Source organism: Pan troglodytes, chromosome 7, assembly GCF_028858775.2.
Source record: "Pan troglodytes isolate AG18354 chromosome 7, NHGRI_mPanTro3-v2.0_pri, whole genome shotgun sequence".
Classification (NCBI taxonomy): domain Eukaryota; kingdom Metazoa; phylum Chordata; class Mammalia; order Primates; family Hominidae; genus Pan; species Pan troglodytes.
This window is the reverse complement of record NC_072405.2, coordinates 106,744,001-106,765,145: the sequence shown is the minus strand read 5'-3', so window position 1 is coordinate 106,765,145 and position 21,145 is coordinate 106,744,001. Positions and strand designations below refer to the sequence as shown.

At 41.6% G+C, this 21,145-nt stretch overlaps 1 protein-coding gene across 3 annotated transcripts in view; it reads right to left on the bottom strand.

The window, feature by feature from the left end:
* SDC2 (syndecan 2) overlaps positions 1–21,145 on the bottom strand; it is a 116,314-nt gene that overhangs the window by 63,786 nt on the left and 31,383 nt on the right. Inside the window, exon 1 of one of the 3 annotated variants that reach the window (XM_063817332.1) lies at positions 16,448–16,521. The exons of the other annotated variants lie outside the window; for them this stretch is intronic. The gene's annotated coding sequence lies outside the window, so the exon portion shown is untranslated. Of the gene's footprint in view, positions 1–16,447; positions 16,522–21,145 lie in introns of those variants that run through there. 3 annotated transcript variants of the gene reach the window in all.

Here is a 21,145-nt window from a genome sequence, read left to right as displayed (position 1 = left end):
GAAATGCCGATGCCCAGGCCACCACCCTAAGCCCACAGAATGCCCAAACAAGGAATTTCAGGGTCGGGGTGGAAGGCAGGAATGTGGCTATTTAACAAGCCCATGGTACACTTCTAATGTACCCACAGTTTGAGAACATTGCTCTAAAATAATCTTCCACTGAAAGCTGGTTAGCATCCTCCTTGCCCTCCTTCTCTCCTAATATTACGTGCTCATTCTCACCTTAGACTTCTTACCTCCACAAGGAAATCATCTCCTCTCCATCCACTTAAACCTTACTCATTTTGAAAGGCAAATCTCAAGTCCTCATTCCCCAATACTGACCTGTCATGGTGTTTCTCGAGGTGAATTTTTCCCTGTCTCCCTGACATCAGAATTACCTTGTTGGGGGAAGGGGAAGTGAAAAGATTATTTAAAACGCCAGATCCTAGGCCAGTCCAATATCTACAGGATTAGAAGAAAATGGAGTGAAATGTAAACATTTTTAAAAACCGAAGGTTACATAAAACAAAGAGAACCTGAAAACTATCAAAAGTCTTATCCACTGAATTTCGACTTTCTAAAAACCCTCTAAAATATTTCTGAAACCCAGGCTAGGCAGAGAAGAGTTAAAAATCTTAAAACCTGTTCTCTCAGCTAATGCAATGACGATAAGAGCCACAGGAGGAAAGCTAGTCAGGTGGGACAGCTGTGCTGCAGCTTAGCCTAACAGGATAATACAGAGAGCAAAAGGGGCCAACTCACTGAGCTTCTAAAAACGACCTCAACTCTGCACTTCTTCACAGTAGCATTCTAAAAAGCATCTATGCAATTTAACTAAATGGTAGGCCCATAAAAAACTGTACACACTTAAAACAGTACATGATAACCTACTGCATAAAAATATACAATTACATTTTTAATTATGCACAAGCCAGGTGATAATTATACCAATATAAGGTTCTCTGTAATCTCCATGTGCTGTAAAAATCTACAATCACCTCATATCTTATGAGTGGGTGTAACCATGTCTAAACCCATCCATTTATTTAAAACAAAATGAACTGCCGAGTTTCCAAGGGATGTGGCACTGTGCAAAGTGCTGTGGGGACACCAAGATGAATGAGAAATGGCCAGTGCCCTTGAGAAGCTCACCACAATCTTGTAGGGAGGAATATAATAAAGACAAATGGCTGTGGTGTAAAGCAGGGTATGATAAGGGCCAGAAGAGAAATTCAAGGCACTACAGGAACTCAAGAGAGAAAAGAGCGATTGCTAGAACAAATAGAGAAAACATCATTGAGGCGGCAGCGTTTCAGGTAGTTCTTGAAGGATGAGCATAAGTCTTTTAAGTGGAGGTTAGAATAGAAAAGACAGTCAGCAAGCAGGAAGGACAAGAGGTAAAGAATACAGACAGAAAAGCTCCTATGGTACAAACGTACTGAGACAGCAACTGAGGCAGAGTTGTCAAAAGGATGTTTGAACTGAGACCACCATCAAGGTATACCGGTAGGATGGTGATAATTTTGCATCAGTAAGTACACTTTGCAGATAGGTAAGTACACATCCAATTAGCCCAAAGGCACCGAGGTTATTTTTTTTTCCTAACAAGGAATACTGTAGGACAACATCAAATTAAACCAAAACAGAAAAGCAATTGTAAAAGAAAAATTCTTTCTGAAATATACTGGGCAAGACATCTACAAGTCAATATCATGGGTAGGGTGATGGACATAGAGTCAGAAGACCTGGGTTTTAGTCTAAGTTCATTCTGACAGCTCTAGCACCTCGAGTAAGTCACTAACATACAGAATACAATCGATAATTTCTCCATCCTGTAAAATTGTTTGCTGATCCAATGACATAAACAGTCATTTCTAAAACTGTAATGCTCTTTCAAAATGTAAAGCAATACCGCCAGATAACTTTGAAAAATTATAAATTTATTTGTAAGTACACAAGGAACACGCACATATAATACACACTCATATACACATACTGTTATGATTTTTAAAAACTCAAATATGATGGCTTCCCCAGAGCAAGGTGAGCATTTGGCTCAGGCTGAAGCACACACCAGGGACGCCAAAGAGAAATGGAAAGACACAGGATGCGGCTAAGACTGCCGGGCTGCTTGATGGAGCAACCCTAGAGCACCCTATGTTTAGACTTTCCATTGATTTAAAGTGATATTGATACAACTCCTTCACCGAAAACCAGCTCAAACTGATTTAAACAAAAACTTTGAATATAAAAATTCCAAAATAACACCTGATTATAAAACACTTATTTTGTTCAGATTACATGATGTTCCCTTAACAAATATGAAGGAATTAATATGGTCCTACCTAATTTCCTTCATTACCAATGTGGCTTTTCCTCATACCTAAGGTTAATCAATATTGAATATCCATTACACCATTATCTAAGTTAAATACATATGCAAATAAAAACAGGATTTTAAACAGACTAAGTTCATTTTCATAGTTAAAGAAACAAATGTGAGATATATACACATATTTGTACATTAAAGTCTTTTGTCTTTAGCCATAAAATACCTGAAGCTCTGAGTATACACATTAACCTGTTAACCTGCACTAAAAGATCCTATACTATGACTGATAAAATAAAATCTCCCTTTGATCAAGACTTTCAAATCCTAACTTATTAGACTAACTTATCATTTAAAAGCCAAATAATTTTTTCCATCCAAAAAACATCTAAATGTTTGACTACACAGCTATTTCTCACATTCCTTATCTTCTGAATCTCCAGCAGCCTGCCTAAGTTCCCCTCCCTCTTTCTCCCCACCTTCCCCTGTATAACTATCCTCTCTATATGTTCCCCCTTGTAACAAGGATAGCAATAATATTTATCATCCAAACCAGGGCACTCTTAAAGGGGGAGCTATTAATAATTAATCCAGGCAAATAGGTATTAAAACTGGGACATATGGTCGCCCTACTTAGAACTATCATGCTGGACAGAAGGCAAACTCTATTCACTAAGAGATGGAAAATCTCATATTTAATAAGCTGAACTAGAACATAAATATTCTGACTTACCCCCGCCCTGAATTCCCACCTGGGAACCATGAACCCAGAGGAGAAGACACTTGTCTTCTCGGGGGGAAGCTGCCCCACTGCCCCAACTGTCCCTTTCATTCTCCGGGATGCTAAGTTCAGGTCAGTGTGTACTGGGGCAACACCTGACAGATAATTCTTTGAGACCACTGGAAAAAGCTTGAGGGCTTGTTCCTTCTCTGCTGTAAACAGAAAGACTATCTAGCCTTCACTGCTAAAGAGGCATTAATAACCTTCAATTAAATAGGCATTAGCCATGTCAGCTTCCAACTTCAGAGCCTCATCCTCATCCAAAACATTCATTATGGTTTACTGTGCTGGGTGCTGTGAAGGTCAAAGTGCATAGCCCACATCTTCTCCGAATTTATAGTCCAAGATGAAAAATGATGTGGGCTATAAAATGGGAGATACACGCATATCAAATAAAGGCCTTACAAGTGCAGACCAAGGAGGAAGAGCAGAGCTGGATTTAGGAAAAGAGCAGAAGACAAACCAGTTAAAGCAGCAGCCGGTTAAAATGATCCACGGCATTGGCTTTGGGATGCAGCAGTGGGGCAGCACTACCTATTGGGAGGGGAAGCTGGGGAGAAGTGAAAATTACAAAGAGAGCCATTTCTGGTGCTTTTTCATGGCTAGGTTCAAGTTCACCTGCACTGAGGACCACAGCATCCTAATCAATGACAATGACCTTGTGTTCCCTATTCCAGCAGCATCACATGCTCACCTCTAACTCACCTGTCAGCTCCCTCAAGGCTGAGGGCCTTTGTTTCAGTCACTGGAGCTCAACTGGAACCAAAGAACAGGTGCTCAATAAACATTTTTAAAAACTGTGGTAAAATACACACAAAATAAAATTTGCCCTCTTAACCATTTTTAAGCCTATAGTTCAATTGCATTAAATATACTCATTGTTCTGCAATCATCACCACATTCATCTCCAGAACTCTTTTCATCTCAAAAAACTAAAAATCTGTGTCCATTAAACACTAACTCCCTATTGCCCCCTCCCTCAGCCCCTGGCAGCCGCCATTGTACCTTCTGCCTCTATGAATTTGACTACTCTAGGTACCTCATATAAATGGAATCATGAAATATTTGTCTTTCTGTTTCTGGCTGGCTTCTTTCACTTAGTATAACGTCCTCAAAGTTCATCCGTGTTGTAGCATTATTTCCTTCTTTTTTTTTTTTTTTTTGAGATGGGCTTGCTCTGTCACCGGGCTGGAGTATTGTGGTGCGATCTCGGCTCACTGCAACCTCCGCCTCCCGGGTTCAAGGAATTCTCCTGCCTCAGCCTCCCGAGTAGCTGGGAATACAGGTGCACACCGCCATGTCCAGCTAATTTTTGTATTTTTAGGAGAGACGGGGTACAGCCTCCTGAGTAGCTGGGACTACAGACGCACACCACCACACCCAGCTAATTTTCGTATTTAGGTAGAGATGGGGTTTCACCATGTTGGCCAGGATGATCTCAATCTCTTGACCTCGTGATCTGCCTGCCTCAGCCTCCCAAAGTGCTGGGATTATAGGTGTGAGCCACCGTGCCCAGTCTACAATTTCCTTAAGGCTGAATAATATTCCACTGTATGTATACACATATCCATAAAAAACATTTTTATCTATAATAAATACCTTTTAATCAATTAAATAACTATACTTCAGAGACTGAAAGACAGTCTCCTTAAATTTGACAGAATTTCAAATCTCTTAGACTGGAATATTTGAAATTTCTTAGATAAACAGAGATGAACTAAAGTCAGGTAAGACAATGCTTCTCCAAGGCTCTCTTCTATTTCCTACCACTCAAAAAGAATGCACGACTCAATAACCTACTTGGCCCTATGTGAACTGAAATTTTTCTGGTAAACTTCCTTGCTCTTATCAGCTTATATTTTCATACTTCACTTTCAATGCTGTGGTAAAACCTACTTCATTGAAGGCCAAGAGGATAGCCTCTTCAACCGGAAAAAGAAAACCACTACAGAATGAGAAAAACATTGCTAAATCTCTTTTCAAATCCTGACTTCCATAACCACAGAAGTTTGAAAAAGGAGTGTTGGGGGAAAGGAGTGTGGGGGAGGGAGGCCTCTGGCCAGCCACTGTCTTTCTAAGACTGGCTTCCTAAAGATGGGTGGGTGAGCAGAGGCAGGCCCAACTGAAGTTACTGTACAGATTTTTTTTTTTTTTTTGGAGGCTGGGTCTCACTGTCACCCAGGTTGGAGTGCAGTAGCTCGGATCTTGGCTCACTGCAACCTCCACCTCCCAGGCTCAAGCGATCCTCCCATCTCAGCCTTCTGAATAGTTGGGACCACAGGCACACACTGCCACACCCGACTAATTTATATATATATATATATATATATATATATGCATACATACATACATACATATATATAGTAGAGACAGGGTTTTGCTATGTTGCCCAAGCTGGTCTTGAACACCCAAGCTCAAGCAATCCACCCACCTCGGCCTCCCAAAGTACTGGGATTACACGCCTGGCCTCCTGTGCAATTCTGATAGTTGTCAAGGCTGTACCTGGCGGGGTGGGGCCGGGGGGGCTTTTTTTTTTCTTTCTTCTCCCCTCCTTGAGATTCTGAACAGACATCAGAAAGGCATAATCATAGATGATTTTCATACTCATGTAATGAACACTACATTTTTCTTCCTATTTCTTGAAACTTACTGGAGGCTTGACTGGTTTTAAAAGGATTTCTTCCGTCAGTATGTCCCCATTTTCCCAACCAAGTTAACTGGTCAGAACTAGCCTGGGTGACAGTGAGACCCTGCCTCCAAGCAGGTTCCCTTCTGTGGTTATGGAAGTCAGGATAAGTTAATTTATATCATATGGTGTCCCAAGGGTAGGTAAGGGTTAAATTATACCTTGCTCCAGAAATGACACCTTATAAAATTGGAAAACCTGGGTAGGGGAATGACCAAAGACTATAAATATCAGAAATGCCATCTAACACGAGAAAACAGAATGAATGAAAAAAACGGAGTAGACTGCCTTGTTAAGTGAAAACCTAATTAAATTCACGTCATATTGCTTTTCAACTATGAATAAGAGGTTATAAAATCAGACTGGGCAACTTAAACGATGCAGGCATCATTTCCTACATTTCCTTTTGATCCCTATGGCATAGTGCTAGGCTAGCAAATATGTACTATACTTAACACGCTGATTTAGAGATTGATGTTTACTTGACTATTAGCAATAATGCAAGATGATTGTTTCTCTTCCTTTAATATAATTTAATAATTTTTGAAAATATGAATTCAACCAGAAAATGAGTCAACATATTATAAAATCCATAAATACTTCAGTACTTTATACGTGCATAACCCTACAAAGCACAAAATCTAGTCGAGAAGATCAGTAAGAAAATGTAAGTACCCAAAAATGTTTGAAGAAAATACTTTTCTATCATCTCATTCACATGTAGATGGGTTTCATCTTTGAAAACATGGGAGATAAAAGATCTCCCTTTCAGGTCATGTCTGTAGAATCTGACAATTCATGAAGGCACAGACATGGACACATAAAATTCTATGCTCAGTACTCGTTACTACAAGATAATGTCAGGCCCTGGTTTGTCCCCTTATTTAAAAGTAAAATGAGAAAATTATTACAGCATAAATGTGGCCTTTTAGACAAAATTTATATGTTGCTTACTTTCTTCAGACACACAAATCATTTCCCAACACATACAGATTAAAGGAATACACCCTAATGATATTCAGTCATGAATCTAACTCAATCAAAGACAGCTCAACCTGTTACTGCCTTTCCTAAGACTTTCATAGGGATGACCAAAACCAGACAGCTAGCAGACTCACCAAGGACTATGTCCAGAAGGCAACGCCTTGATTAGTGGACAGGTAAGGCTGACTCAATACGGGACAGCACAGACCCAGCCAGCTGTTTGGTCTAACTGTGCACAGGGCTAATGATTTTCTTTAGCAATTGCTCTTCACATTCTGAAGATTTGATTGAATTCTTAATACTGCATTCACAGCTCAGCAAAGAATATCCTTCTGAAATACCAGAGCATGGGTTACTGAAGAAGTTGCCATGGAAACTGTCCCTCCTTCAACTTTTAGCAATTAACAAACTTCCCAGCATTTCTACACTTTTCATATGCAATAGAATTGGAAGCAGATAACTCTGTTTTTTAACACAATTTAAAAGACCTTGAAACACTGGAAAAAAAATACCTCTATATGCTTTAGAAAGACTTAACATTGGACTTTAAAAGCTTCAGTCAACTCAACCTCGGCAGAAAAAAATTCCCTGAAAGTAACATTTACAGTATAACTTTTTTTATCTTTAGTACTTTTGTTTGAAATAGTTAATATGTGTATTTAAGAGGTACATTCATATTTTTGACACATTTTCATATTGACTTTGTTATTTGTATAGTATAAAACCAGCTTTCAGGAATGGAAGCCCAATCAATATATAACACAAGCTTTGGCTGGGCGCAGTGGCTCACGTCTGTAATCCCAGAACTTTGGGAGGCTAAGGAGGGTGGATCACAAGGTCAGGAGTTCAAGACCAGCCTGACCAACATGGTGAAACCCCGGCTCTACTAAAAATAAAAGATTAGCCGGGCGTGGTGGTGTGCGCCTGTAATCCCAGCTACTCAGGAGGCTGAGGCAGGAGAATAGCTTGAACCTGGGATGTGGAGGTTGCAGTGAGCCGAGATTGCACTACTGCACTCCAGCCTGGCGACAGAGCGAGACTCCATCTCAAAAACAAACAAACAAACAAACAAAAAAAACAAAACATAGGCTTTACAGATAACACAGCCTGCAGGAAGTAAGAGTTTGTGTTATGACCATGCCCCAAGACTAAACATTCAGGAACCAATTAGGCCTGAAGTCAGGATTTACTTGTCAATAAAAAGATTTTGAAGGCTCAACTGACAGGTATTTTTAAGTCCATCAGCCCTTGGGGAATAGAAGAAAGAACTTTTAAAATCTAAGTTATCCTTCATATTCATGGGCCTACAAAATATAAACAAAATACTCATTAAAATAGCATCCGAAACCAGTAAAAAATAACCAAAATATCCCAAAGCAAAAATCATACAGAAGAAAAATTATTAATTTCTTTTAACTTCTCTGAACACCTAGTCATTGATTTCTATGCAGTTTTTCTGACCTTACACCTCATTACTGCCTGATTTGCTATTTCCCCCAAAAGAAAATGCTGCCATCGAAGAATACTCCACTGCATGCGTGTGTCCCTTAAGTATATGGTTTTCACAATTTTCGGAGAACTTTACTCCTCTTGGATACCTGGACACAATGAGATGCTGTAAACTTCAGGCTTGGGATCCCAAGCAATTCAAGACACTTTTAGAACACAGGCAAGAGTTCAAATTCCAGCAGGTTTTAGAATCAGAGTGGGGTTTTTTTCCTTATCTAAAAAAAGAAAAAACATTAGAACTGCTAAAACCACTAGCCATCTTTCATTTTCTGTACCATTTATAAATTCTTTTGGTAAGGAGGAAAAACCTTATTCTCACAGTACAATCTTTTCAGCCCCCTGAAATTGCTCAAAATGTAATTAGGATGAATCGAGCTCCACTGTTTTTCATTACAGCAGACCCCCTACACACAAAGGTACTGATAATGCACCAATATTAGAAGGTACTCTATCTGATACCAGATGGAGCATGCCTTCATCATTTTATAATATAGATAAATTGAATGGCTGATTTTACTGAAGCCTGCCATTGTCAGTTTAGACCAGCTGCTGAAGATTCAGATGTAAAACTCCTCAATGGGGGACCTGAAGTCTGATCAGCCTTCCTAACAATGCAGAGTTACCTGCCAGTTATCCAGTATTCTGGCCAACAGCAGACTGAGTCTCCAATTGCCACAGAAGGAAAAGCATAGGTAATCAACCCTAAGGAAGCTCCTAGAAGCCAGAATTCCCTATCCTACCTGGTCTACCTTTGCATTTCTCAAAGTACCTATGATGACAGCACACAAGCTCTACAGAGCTGACTGAGACTCTGCCCTTGCTGACTGTTGCTACATCCCCAGCACCTAACACCATGCTAGGCACTCAAATATGATGACAATCCACCTAAAAGGTACTCAACTCAGTGGCTCATGCCTGTAATCCCAGCACTTTGGGAGGCCAAGGGAGGGGGACTGCTTGAGTCCAGGAGTTGGAGATTGGCCTGGGCAACATGGTGAAACCCCGTATCTACAAAAATTACAAAAATTAGCCCGGCATGGTGGCACACACCTGTAGTCTCAGCTACTTGTTGAGGCTGAGGTGGGAGGATTCCTTGGGCCCGTAGAGGTTGAGGCTACAGTGAGCAAAGGTCGCACTACTGCAGTCCAGCCTGGGCAACAGAGCAAGACCCTGTCTCGAAATAATAAAATAAAATAAAATAAAAGGGTACTCAAGAAATATTCCTGAATCATCAGAGTGCAGCCTGTATGTGGAAGTACCCATGTCACTGCCTCCCTTCACTTGGTTATTCCTATCCATAGCTGTGGCAGACCCACTTCTGTCCCTTGGGAGAAAATTTTTGGAAGAAACAAAAGAAAAAAAGAAAAAAAGAAAAGCTAGGATAAGCCACTTTCTTTTCAAATTTCTCACCCATAAATTAAATTCCTCAAGGGGCAAGTCCATGTCATCTGATTACTTCGGTAGTCCCCAGGGACATTTCCAAAAATGTTAGTGGGCTGACATACACAAATCATTTCTTTTTGGTTTTTCCCTTTCTATATCCATGCCTCTGAGCTGCATGAAAAAGCCATTTTTACGTTTCATAAAACTGCCTCATGTCATACTTAACTGGTCTGACCATCTTTTTCTATTGTGTCTCAAGTCTCCATCCCCAAAACCCATTCACAACATCCTCTAAGGCAGGCTTCTTTGTTCTGTTCAGCTAATACCTGATCATTAGGACTGTGAATTAGGTATGGAAGACAATATTTTTCTAAGTTTTGAACGGAGGTGGAATAGCATGTGGATATAAAACTTAACTTTTACCTACTTCCAGAGTTGACATTCAGCCCAAAATACAGACACCTCACATTTACCAAGTGATCTCCCAAATCGAAGTCGATATATATCTCAACCCCTAAAATCACAGGAATTCCTCTTCGTTGTCAGAATCTCCTATTAACCTGTTGGCATTTTCTCTTTAAGTTCGTCAAAACAGGGCCTTAGGAAATATCTGAGAAGCCTCTTTTATTCCTCTTGGCCAAAACAAGCTGCCGTGTGGGTAAAAAGTTGTAACGGGAGAATTGGTACAGATATTTGTAGAGTGGCCAGACTTAAAAATACAGGATGCTCTGTTAAATCTGAATTCCAGATAAACAAATAATTTTCAGTTTAAGTATGTCCCAAATAGTGGATGGGCCACACTTAGGCTAAAAAATTATTTGGGGCCGGGCACAGTGGCTCACACCTGTAATCCCAGCACTTTGGGAGGCCAAGGCGGGCGAATCATGATGTCAGAAGTCTAAGACCAGCCTGGCCAACATGGTGAAACCCCATCTCTACTAAAAATACAAAAATTAGCTGGGCGTGGTGGCACATGCCTGTAATCCCAGCTACTCGGAGGCTGACGCAGGAGAATTGCTTGAACTGGGACCCGGGAGGCGGAGGTTGCAGTGAGCTGAGATCGCACCATTGCACTCCAGCCTGGGCTAGAGAGGGAGACTCTGACTCAAAAAAAAAAAAAAAAATTGTTTGGCATTTATCTGAAATTCCATCTTAACTGGGTGCCCAATATTTTATCTAGCAACCCTATTTGTGATAGAAGAAAAAAAGGCTAACCCATCAGTGAGAAGGCAAGAACAGTGAGGCTTTGAATTATAATGGTGAGCAAGGGTAGCAAAGATATGAGCAACAAAACTGAAGGAGCTGTAATAACTTAGAATGCTGCTAAAATATTCCTGGGGGAGAAGGGCAGCGGGAGATGACCCCGAGAACCATTAATAGAAAGTGAAAAGGCCAGCCAGGCACAGTGGCTCATGCCTGGAATCCCAGCACTCTTGGAGGCCGAGGTAGGAAGACTGGCTGAGTCCAGGAGTTTGAGATCAACCTGGGCAACATGACGAGCCCTTGTCTCTATAAAAAATTTTAAAAAATAGCCAGGTATGGTGGTATGCGCCTATAGTCTTGGCTACTCAGGAGGCTGAGGTGGGAGGATCACTTGAGCCCAGGAGTTTGAAGTTACAGTGAGTTATCATCGCACCACTGTACTCCAGCCTAGGCAACAGAGCAAGAGTCTCAAAAAAAGAAAGGAAAATGGAAAAGCCACTGGCATGAAACAGTCTCAAATGTGCCACCACAAGAAATTGCCTAAAGTATTGAGAGGTGACAGCATGCTGGCAGCCCTCGCATCCCTCACTTGCTCTCGGCGCCTCCTCAGCCTCAGCGTCTGCTCTGGCCATGTTCGAGAAGCCCTTCAGCCCACCACTGCACTGTGGGGGCCCCTCTCTGGGCTAGCCGAGGCTGGGGCCAGCTCCCTCAGCTTGCAGGGAGGTGTGGAGGGAGAAGCACGGGCAGGAACCAGGGCTGCGCGCGGCGCTTGCAGGCCAGAGTGAGTTCCAGGTGGGCGTGCGCTCGGCAGGCCCCGCACTCTCAGCGGCGGGTGGGCACCGCCGGCCCCGGGCAGTGAGGGGCTTAACACCCAGGCCAGCAGCAGCGGAGGGTGCACTGGGTCCCCCAGTACACTCGAATTCTCACCGGGCCTCAGCTGCCTCCCCGCGGGGCAGGGCTCAGGACCTGCAGCCCACCATGCCCAAGCCTCCCCAACGAGTGCCGCCCCCTGCTCCGCGGCACCTGGTCCCATCTACTGCCCAAGGGCTGAGGAGTGCGGGCGCACCGAGCAGGACTGGCATGCAGCTCCACCTGTGGCCCCCATGCAGGACCCACTGGGTGAAGCCAGCTGGGCTCCTGAGTCTAGTGGGGACTTGGAGAACCTTTATGTCTAGCTAAGGGATTGTAGATACACCAATCAGCACTCTGTGTCTAGCTCAAGGTTTGTAAATGCCCCAATCAGCACTCTGTGTCTAGCTCAAAGTTTGTGAATGCACCAATCAGCACTCTGTGTCTAGCTAATCTGGTGGGGACTTGGAGAACCTTTATGTCTAGCTAAGAGATTGTAAATACACCAATCCACACCCTGTGTCTAGCTCAAGGTTTGCAAATGCACCAATCAGTGCTCTGTGTCTAGCTAATCTAGTGAGGACTTAGAGAATTTTTGTGTCTAGCTCAGGGATTGTAAACGCACCAATCAGCACTCTGTCAAAACAGACCAATCAGCTCTCTATAAAACAGACCAATCAGCTTTCTGTAAAATGGACCAATCAGCAGGATGTGGGTGGGGCCAGATAAGAGAATAAAAGCAAGCTGCCCAAGCCAGCAGTGGGAACCCACTCGGGTCCCCCTTCCACGCTGTGGAAGCTTTGTTCTTTTGCTCTTTGCAGTAAGTCTTGCTACTGCTCACTCTTTGGGTCCACACCACCTTTATGAGCTGTAACACTCACCACGAAGGTCTGCAGCTTCACTCCTGAAGCCAGCGAGACCACGCACCCACCAGAAGGAAGAAACTCTTGAACACATCTAAACATCAGAAGGAACAAACTCTGGACACGCCGCCTTTAAGAACTACAACATTCACCGCAAGGGTCCGCAGCTTCATTCTTGAAGTCGGTGACACCAAGAACCCACCAATTCCGGATACAGTATGTACTTAAGAAAAAAAATCCCTTTGGCAAAGATGAACTCAGAAAAATGTGGGCCCATTTAGGGCACAGGGCCTATGCTGCTGGCACTTTGCTAGTCTCTTACACCAGCTTACAGCACCTCTAGAAGATGACTCCAACCTAGAAGACCCATCAGAGAAGGTGAATGCATAGCCCGGATGTACTCAGCCATTAAGTGTGGGCTAGGGGCTGCACTCAGCCTGTCTGAGTTCACAGCTCTTGCTCTTTCCCTCACAGTGTGTTTTTTTGGGGGGATGGGGGTGGCAGTGATAACTGAAAAAGTGTCATGCTGTCTGGGTACTCATTACATGCATTCTTAGTCTTATGTCTAAAGTTGGAATCTTTACCCCTCCCTTCTGTTCCACAACACTTCTGCAAAAGAATGACTGGAATTTAATGTTAACTAAGGGAAAAAATATTTTACCCATGTCCCTGGAGGTAGATTTTCTTTCTTTTTTTTCCCAAAGCCCTACCAAAAAAAAAAAAAAAAAAAAAAAAACGCCTCAATAAACAGAGAGACTCAGGGGCATCTGGTAATAATAATCCTATTCCTTGGTGCCCCAAGAACTCAGTTAGGCGGCGACTATTTTTATAAAACCTGAGACTGACAAAGCAGGGTGGGTCTTGTTTATACCTGGAGGCCCCCTTACTGCTCCCTGTTCAATGACAACTCATGGCAGCTATTACTAATAATGGTGATGAAAACGGCCCACATTCACTGTACTTATTTATCATATTTATTTCTGTGTGCACTGGGTGTTGTTCAAGACTTTGCATTAACTAATGCATTTAATCCATATAACAACCCTAGCAGGTAGGCAGCCTGTCCTTCACTTCACAGATGAAAAAACAGAGGCAAAAAAAGAGATTATAGAACTTCTCCAAGGTCAACCAGCTGTTAATGGAAGGTGTCGCTAGTCTACAGCTACCATCTTGAGGTCATGGTGGAACAAGTCACTCTGATGTTACAAACCTAGCGCCATAAACTGTCCTGAATTGGCACATAAATTTTGTGGTTCAGACAAAGAACTGAAGATGAGATGCCATGTTCCCATGTACATCTTGGTTGGCACACACATAAATATATGTAAGGCTGAACCAAGCCCTCATTACACTAGAATCAGTGAATCATCATGGGGTTGAAGGAGAATTTAGAGATTACCAGAACAGATTTATAAAACCATGCCAAGTAACCACGGTTTCCTAATATTCTTAAAGGGTTTAAATAGTTGATGGCAAAGAAATCTAAGGATGGAGGTAGTGGTGAGTCATTAAAATGTTTACAATTTTAATTTTCTTTTCCATCTTACTTTTCTCTCTTGAATTTTTTAAAGTGAGGCAACTGCCAGCATACAAGTTTCATAGCCTGAGTACATTCTTTGTGTAAATAAAATTTTTTAAATCATTTTTACATATGTTAGACTATTTTTAGCATCATAATCTTAATTTTTAACTTGAATTTGGGGTTTAAAAGAGCCTTTTATTCTTTAGGTTGTCCAAAAGAGATATATCTATAATTTACTAATATTAATCATACTTCTCCATATACAATATGGCAGAGGTAAACCTTTTGGAAAAACATGCCCTATAAAAGTTCTAATGTACTGTAAGAACAACATAATGAGGCATGCAATGTAAAAGAGAAGTTATATTAAACTCCAGTTTCTGAAATGCTCAAATTCTATTTATCATAATGTCACTAATTCACTGTGTAACCTTGAACAATCTACTTTACCTCTCTGGGTCTCGATATGTAAATGCAGATGTGTCTCATCTGTAAAATGGCAGGGTTGGGTTACATCACAGTTCCCAACTGGAATGCCCTAGGACAGCTGCGCCAAGGTTCTGATGCCCAACAGCCCTCAGGGGAGCTGGACACAGCCTAGGCTGGAGTCCTCAGATCCACTACCTCCAGCCAAGAGCAGTCATTTATTTCCCCAGGGTGTGCTGTGCACCTTTTCAATGTGTGCCATGATGTGAAAATGGTTGGGAAACACTGGATTAGATGACCCTGAGGTCCATCTTAGCTCTGCCATTCTGTCAGTCTTCCCAAGATTTTAAGGCTTCCTGAGGTACTGCCCATGGCCAACTGTTATGTGGTTCTATAAACTGCAATGTAGAGCACAGTACTTTATAAACAATATAAAACAATATTTCTTATTATCTTCATTTGTTATCTATGCTCAGAAAGTTAAGGTACACTGTAAGGTCCTAAAATGTTATATAAAGAAAGTAACCCATATTTTAGCAGGTTTTTTTGTTTCGTTTTGTTTTGTTTTAGACAGAGTTTTACTCTGTCTCCCAGGCCAGAGTGCAATGGTACGATCACAGCTCACTGCAACCTCCGCCTCCTGGGTTCCAGAAATTCTCCTGCCTCAGCCTCCCAAGTAGCTGGGATTACAGGCACCCACTAACACGTCCAGCTAATTTTTATATTTTTAGTAGAGACGGGGTTTCACCATGTTGGCCAGGCTGATCTCGAACTCCTGATCTCAGGTGATGCACCCGCCTGGGCCTCCCAAAGTGCTGGGATTACAGGTGTGAGCCACCGCGCCCAGCCTAGCACCATTTTAATACTAACAAGGTGGTGGTATATTCTGATTTTTATAAGTAATTATGTTATGGCATATTAACATAGCTATTAATCATTCCAAAATTCTGCTGAAAGGTTATAATGACAATTAGTTTTCTAATTCCCCACATGTACTCCACCCCATGATTTAGACAAAACAATCACAATCAGAGAATTAAAATGTTAGGAGTCAATGAAAAGTAACCCCTTTAGGAAGTCAGAGAAAACATCATTTAAGCACCTTTAATGTATATAGTGTTTATCTCAAAGTAAAGCAAAACCAAACGGCAGAGAAAGTCTACTTCCCCCCGCCCCTGCCACTAAATCTGGTTTAAACTAATAGGTTGGAAAGTTTGAAGCACATCATTCCCAGAAAGATGTAAATAAGCAGAATAAAGCTGGGAGAGGGAAGGCGGTAATGCCTAAGGAACTAGATGGGCTGGCATATGAGGGACCAGTTAAAAATGGAATCTCTGTGGCTCAGCTAAGTGGGCACCAGGAACTTCTAACCGTATACACACCGGGGATTGAGAAGAACAAAGAAGGAAAGGAATTATCAGCAATTCAGGGGTCACAGGGAAGGGGAAAAATAAGGGAAGAAAGCACTGAAGGAGGGAGATGGAGAGGAAGACTTTTGGGGTCAGCTGCCCCAAGTAAGAAGGCTACTCACTCACTCTACAAACAGGCCTTCTGCTCAAAGCTTCTTCCTCACACCTGAAACCAGCCTTGAAAGTAAGCACTGAGCAAGAAACCTTGGAATGAAAATATCCCAGGATATTTCCATAATGTGAAATGGGTCCATGTTTGCCGTTTTATTTTTGTTAGATTCTTAACTCTGACAGCCATAGCCGTCACTCATACTCATGGAGTTTTTAAATGTAAAAATGGGTACAGGTTGGGATTTGTTTTAAATAGCTTTTCTTATTTAAATTTAACAAATTCTTAACAGTAAATTTGAATGAGGCAGAATATTATAAATAAGCAAATAAAAATTACCTGTAAGTCAATCACCAGAGATAATTACTAATAACATTTTGATGTGTTTTCTTCCATTCATTTTTTAACATACCTATTGAATATTGACTGGGAAGGACGAATCGTTCACTGTGATGTCCAAAATTATCTCCTCTTCCATGTAGCTCTCACCTCTTGAATTTAAAAGTAAGACAACTCATTATCTAAGAGTGCATTGAAAGTGATTTGTGGTACTATTTTCCTTGGGAAAAACAAATGGCTGCCCTTGGGTGGAAGTAACTGACCTAGGGCCTCCACCCCAGCTCTGTCCAGCTGTCTTTAGGGCCGAGGGGCATCAGAATTTTGGCACAGCTGTGCCAGGGCATCTCAGCTGGGAAACTGATCTAACCCAACCCTCCCATTTCACAGATGAAGACACTGAGACCAAGAGAGGTAAAGTAGCCTGTTCAAAGTCACACTATGAATTACAATTTGAGCACTTTAGAAACTGAAGCCCTATATGACTTCTCTGTTACATAAGATGCCTCATTATGGTCTTCTTCTGGGATATTAAAGATCATAAATCCCCTTCACAGGGCATATTTTTCCAGTTTATCTCTCTGCCATTTTTTATATGGAGAACTGTATGATTAACAATAGTAAATTACAGACATATAATTTATAATTTTGGACAGCCCAAAGACTAAAAGGTTGTTTAAAATCAAACAAAGATTAAAAACCAACATTATGAAACTAAAATTAGAAAGACTATTTTTATTTTGAAATAATTAACTCTAGTCTTTAAATAGTAAGTTTCCCCAGTATATGTAAAAACCAAACCATTTAAAAAATTTTTTCTTTGGAATTTATTTTAACATTTTTCCTTCTAGAAAGTGTTGAAAATCTAACCATATTCTTATGAGCACTGAGTATTTGCATTTTCTAAATCTTTCTTAATTTTATGAGAGGACAATGAATACCGTGTGTTTTTTCTTTCGACATTTTTCTGTTCTAGTGATCATTATTAGTTATTTGTAATTCTTCAGTAAAATGAATACTGTTATGTACTTAAGTTGAGCAATCACTTAGAGTTTTTGGCTTTTAGGCTTAAAAAAAAATCCTCTTTCTCAGAGATCAAATTTTCTCCACATTTTTTTTCTCGCTTAGAGCTTTAAATATATATACTTAAATCCAATCCATATGAAAGATATTTTGGTGTGTCACCAAAGCAGAGATATAAATAGATTTTTTTAAATACCCAATTTCACAACCCCCTTCATCAAATAATCTGTTCCTTCCCCAACGACTTATAATTAAGTTATTCCATACGCTAAAAAAAGTTTTGAAAAGTGCTATTTTGTTGGATTATTTGCATGTTTTTATGCCCACATCATCATCTTTTATCAGCACTTTATAATGTGTTTTAATATTTGGTAGTAGAAGTTTCTGCTTCATTTTTCTATTATAAATATATCACACATGTAGATATATGATATAATGTAATATACATAGTCTTCCAAATGAACTATAGAATCAGTTAAAAAACAGGCTTTTTGTTTAATTGATTTTTGAAAACTATATGCACAGATCCCTTAATACCTCAATTTTCTCTGGTAACTTAACATTAATTCTTGCACTCCATTCCAAACATTCAGTGCCTTTTAAATGCACCCTACAGATCCATCCCAAATATGTTGATTCCCAGTTCATCTGAAGACCCAACTCAAAGCAGCTTGGTTTTAAGACTCAACAAGTCTAACTCGGACTGGTAGGTTATGAGACCCCCTTGAACAGCCTGCACGAAGAGGCCCTGGGACTTGCCACTTACAGAGCACGCAGGACCAGATCACGTAGGGTTCTGTGTGCCACAGCAGTACAGCACTGGGGAGCCACTGACGGGCATGTAAGTAGGAGAATAACATGATCATATTTCTGTTTTAGGGGCAGAGAGAGAGAGAACTGTGCAAGTGGAAGCTAGATCAGTGTCATGCACCCACCAGAGGCAGGGAGAGGATTAGGAGTCTCCTATGATGTCTGTCTTACAAGAGCAGTGATAAGGGCAGGGGTGATAGAACAAAGAATGATTCAAGTGGGATTTATGTTATTGCAGTGTTTCCCCTATAGCAAAATAGGGTGCATTCAAACAGTTCCAAGGCAGAAATAATGAAGCTCCCAAACCTGTCCTTAAGCACGGTCTCTCTTCCCACCACGTCAATAGGCAGAACGTGCCTGCCCTCTTCCCCCTGTGGAGTGCAGTATTTACTAAGCACCCACTATGGATAGGTCAGGCACCATGCTAGCTGCTGAAATAAATCCTGGATGGGTCAATGCCAAAAATTAGCAGGAGACATGGAGAATGAAGAATATGACTCTGACATCCAAAAAGAGAGCCAAGTATTGGGAACAAGAGTCACCCAGACATCGGGAACAGACTGTTGTACAGAGCCACCACCTCCCTACAGGCTACTTACCTGTCTGCTCCAAACCAGTGGCCAGCCTCCGTAACTCCCCTGCAGGTCCGAGCCTCCCCTGCACCAGAAAACAGTACCACTGGCCTTGTTCTACCAATGGATCGTCAGGGGAAAATCAGGAGCCCTGGCCACAGCTACACAGGGGTCAACACACAATCCAAGTTTTAGTTCCCTGACTTGACCCTTCAACGCTTGGTCTTTGAGGAGTACACCAAGTATTTATGAAGGCCCTTAAAAACTGTCCAAAAAAACCCAAAGGCCTCTTTTCACTTTTACTAGCTTGATTCTTTAATTTTCACCCAATTCCTTCCTCCTCAACAGTGGTTTCCATAGTTCTCTGGGTGCAACCTGTGTTGGCCTTCCTGCAATCTGGAAAAGATCTTCTGTCTCCCTGCCTCCTTGAAAATAGGCAGACATTTGATCCACTTTTTTAAACTTCAAGGAGGGAGAGAAGAAGTTTCTGTAACTATAAAATATTTGGCCCCTCCACTTACTGGAAATATGCTACATAACAAGAAACATGAAACAAACAATCGTATAACAACTGGGTGGTTTTTGCAACCGCTTTAAGGAGATCAGCTTGGTATGTCAAGCATGTAAAATTCTCATTTCTTCCTTTTTCCTATGTAAAAGTATTTTCGATGCTTCATTACAACAAAACTTCAAGTATTAGCTTTATAGAGAGGCCTATTTAAATTCAGAATCACAAAAAATCAGTACATATTCATAGAATTCTAACTTCCTTATGCCCATAACAAACATAGGTGCAAAGCCACTTTGGGGAGGCCCACAGGACCGAAATATCAGGAAAAGAACCACAAGGCTAAAACATACCTGGCCCTGCACATGCCTGGCCCGCACATCCAAAAGTCATGACTAACTCTACCATTTGATGGTTAAACTTGAAGCCGTATGCTTAGCTTTGATAAGCCTCCATTCAAGGTCTCTGGGACTGACTTTGTTCATCTTTGAAACAGGTCAATGATGCCTACTCCACAAGGTTCCTGTGCGGCCCCACCCTGACAATGTGTGGAAAGTACTCTGTAAATAATGCCGTCCCAGACCCTTTTCCGGAGGCTTTCATTATCTTAGTTTTCTTCCTGAAACCGCCCCTTTCAACTACATGAATTTATGGTCTTATTCTGATTTTATATGTGGAGAAACTGAGACCCAAGCAGTATTTCTTCCAGGAAAAGAAAACTCCAACAAATTAAGAGATGCCCTCGGAGATCAATAAAGACTTGGGAATGCAGTTTGCCAGTAAGGTAACATCTTGGACAAGTCCTTTAACCTTTCCGAGCACCAGTCTGAGTTCAACTCACCAGCCTGGAGGGTAGACAAGCTGAAGAAGGTTTTGTCACCAGAGAGCTCTAAAGGAGATGGCAAACACTGGAGGAATTGGACCTCATATAAAGCAGCAAGGGCAAGAACCTTCTCCATGCCCCCAAGCAACGCACAAAGTAAGCCCAGGCAGGATGGGGTGCAGCCTCACTCTAATGGGAAGGGGGCTCTGATAAGGAACTTGTCCAGTGACCTCAGCATGGCACTCCAGTGCCACTGGAAAACAAGGCCTGCAGGTGGAAGTGAGCACAGGTGGGAGGCAGCTGTTAAAAGAGGAGCAGAAAGGAGACTACAGCAGCACCAAATGGGGTGGCTTCCCAAGGCCAAGCACAGAAGCTTCTCTAGGACAGCCAGGATCAAGACAGTGCCAGTTCCTGCCCTAAGTGATGTCACACATCAACCGGAAGCCTCATCACAGAGTGGGAACGGACAGCCTTGAACATTTCAAGAACACTTGGGCACAGGCCGAAATCACACCTGAGGTTTGCATGCAGAAGAGAGGGAGAGCAGGGCTTCCAATCATTCCTCTGGAATGAGCTGAAAGTACAGACTACGATTTTACATTATTGTGACCCAATTATTCCAGTATCTTCATAGCTCATATGGAGATCCATGTAACCCGACAAATAATGGCCAAAGTCTTGTCTCACTCAAACTGGTTCCACAAAAAACTGCAACTGATAAACCCTCAAACCCCACATCTTCCCAAGATTGAGCAGTAAACCACACAAAAATATAAATAGGAACCACCCACTAAAGTGCACAAATGATACTATATTAGGTCTCATTAAAGAGCCCAATGAAGCCTGCAGTATTTATTAGGTGGAACCACAGCAGTGCCCTGACTTGTATTGGAAAGGAGAAAAAAGGAGGAGGAATGATTTCTAAATATGACTTCAGCATGTTGATAATAAGCTTTCCGGCACTGGTTCATTATGCCAGCCACCCTGCAATCATTAACCCCAGGTAGCAGTGGGGGAGCTAGGACAAAGAAAACCCAC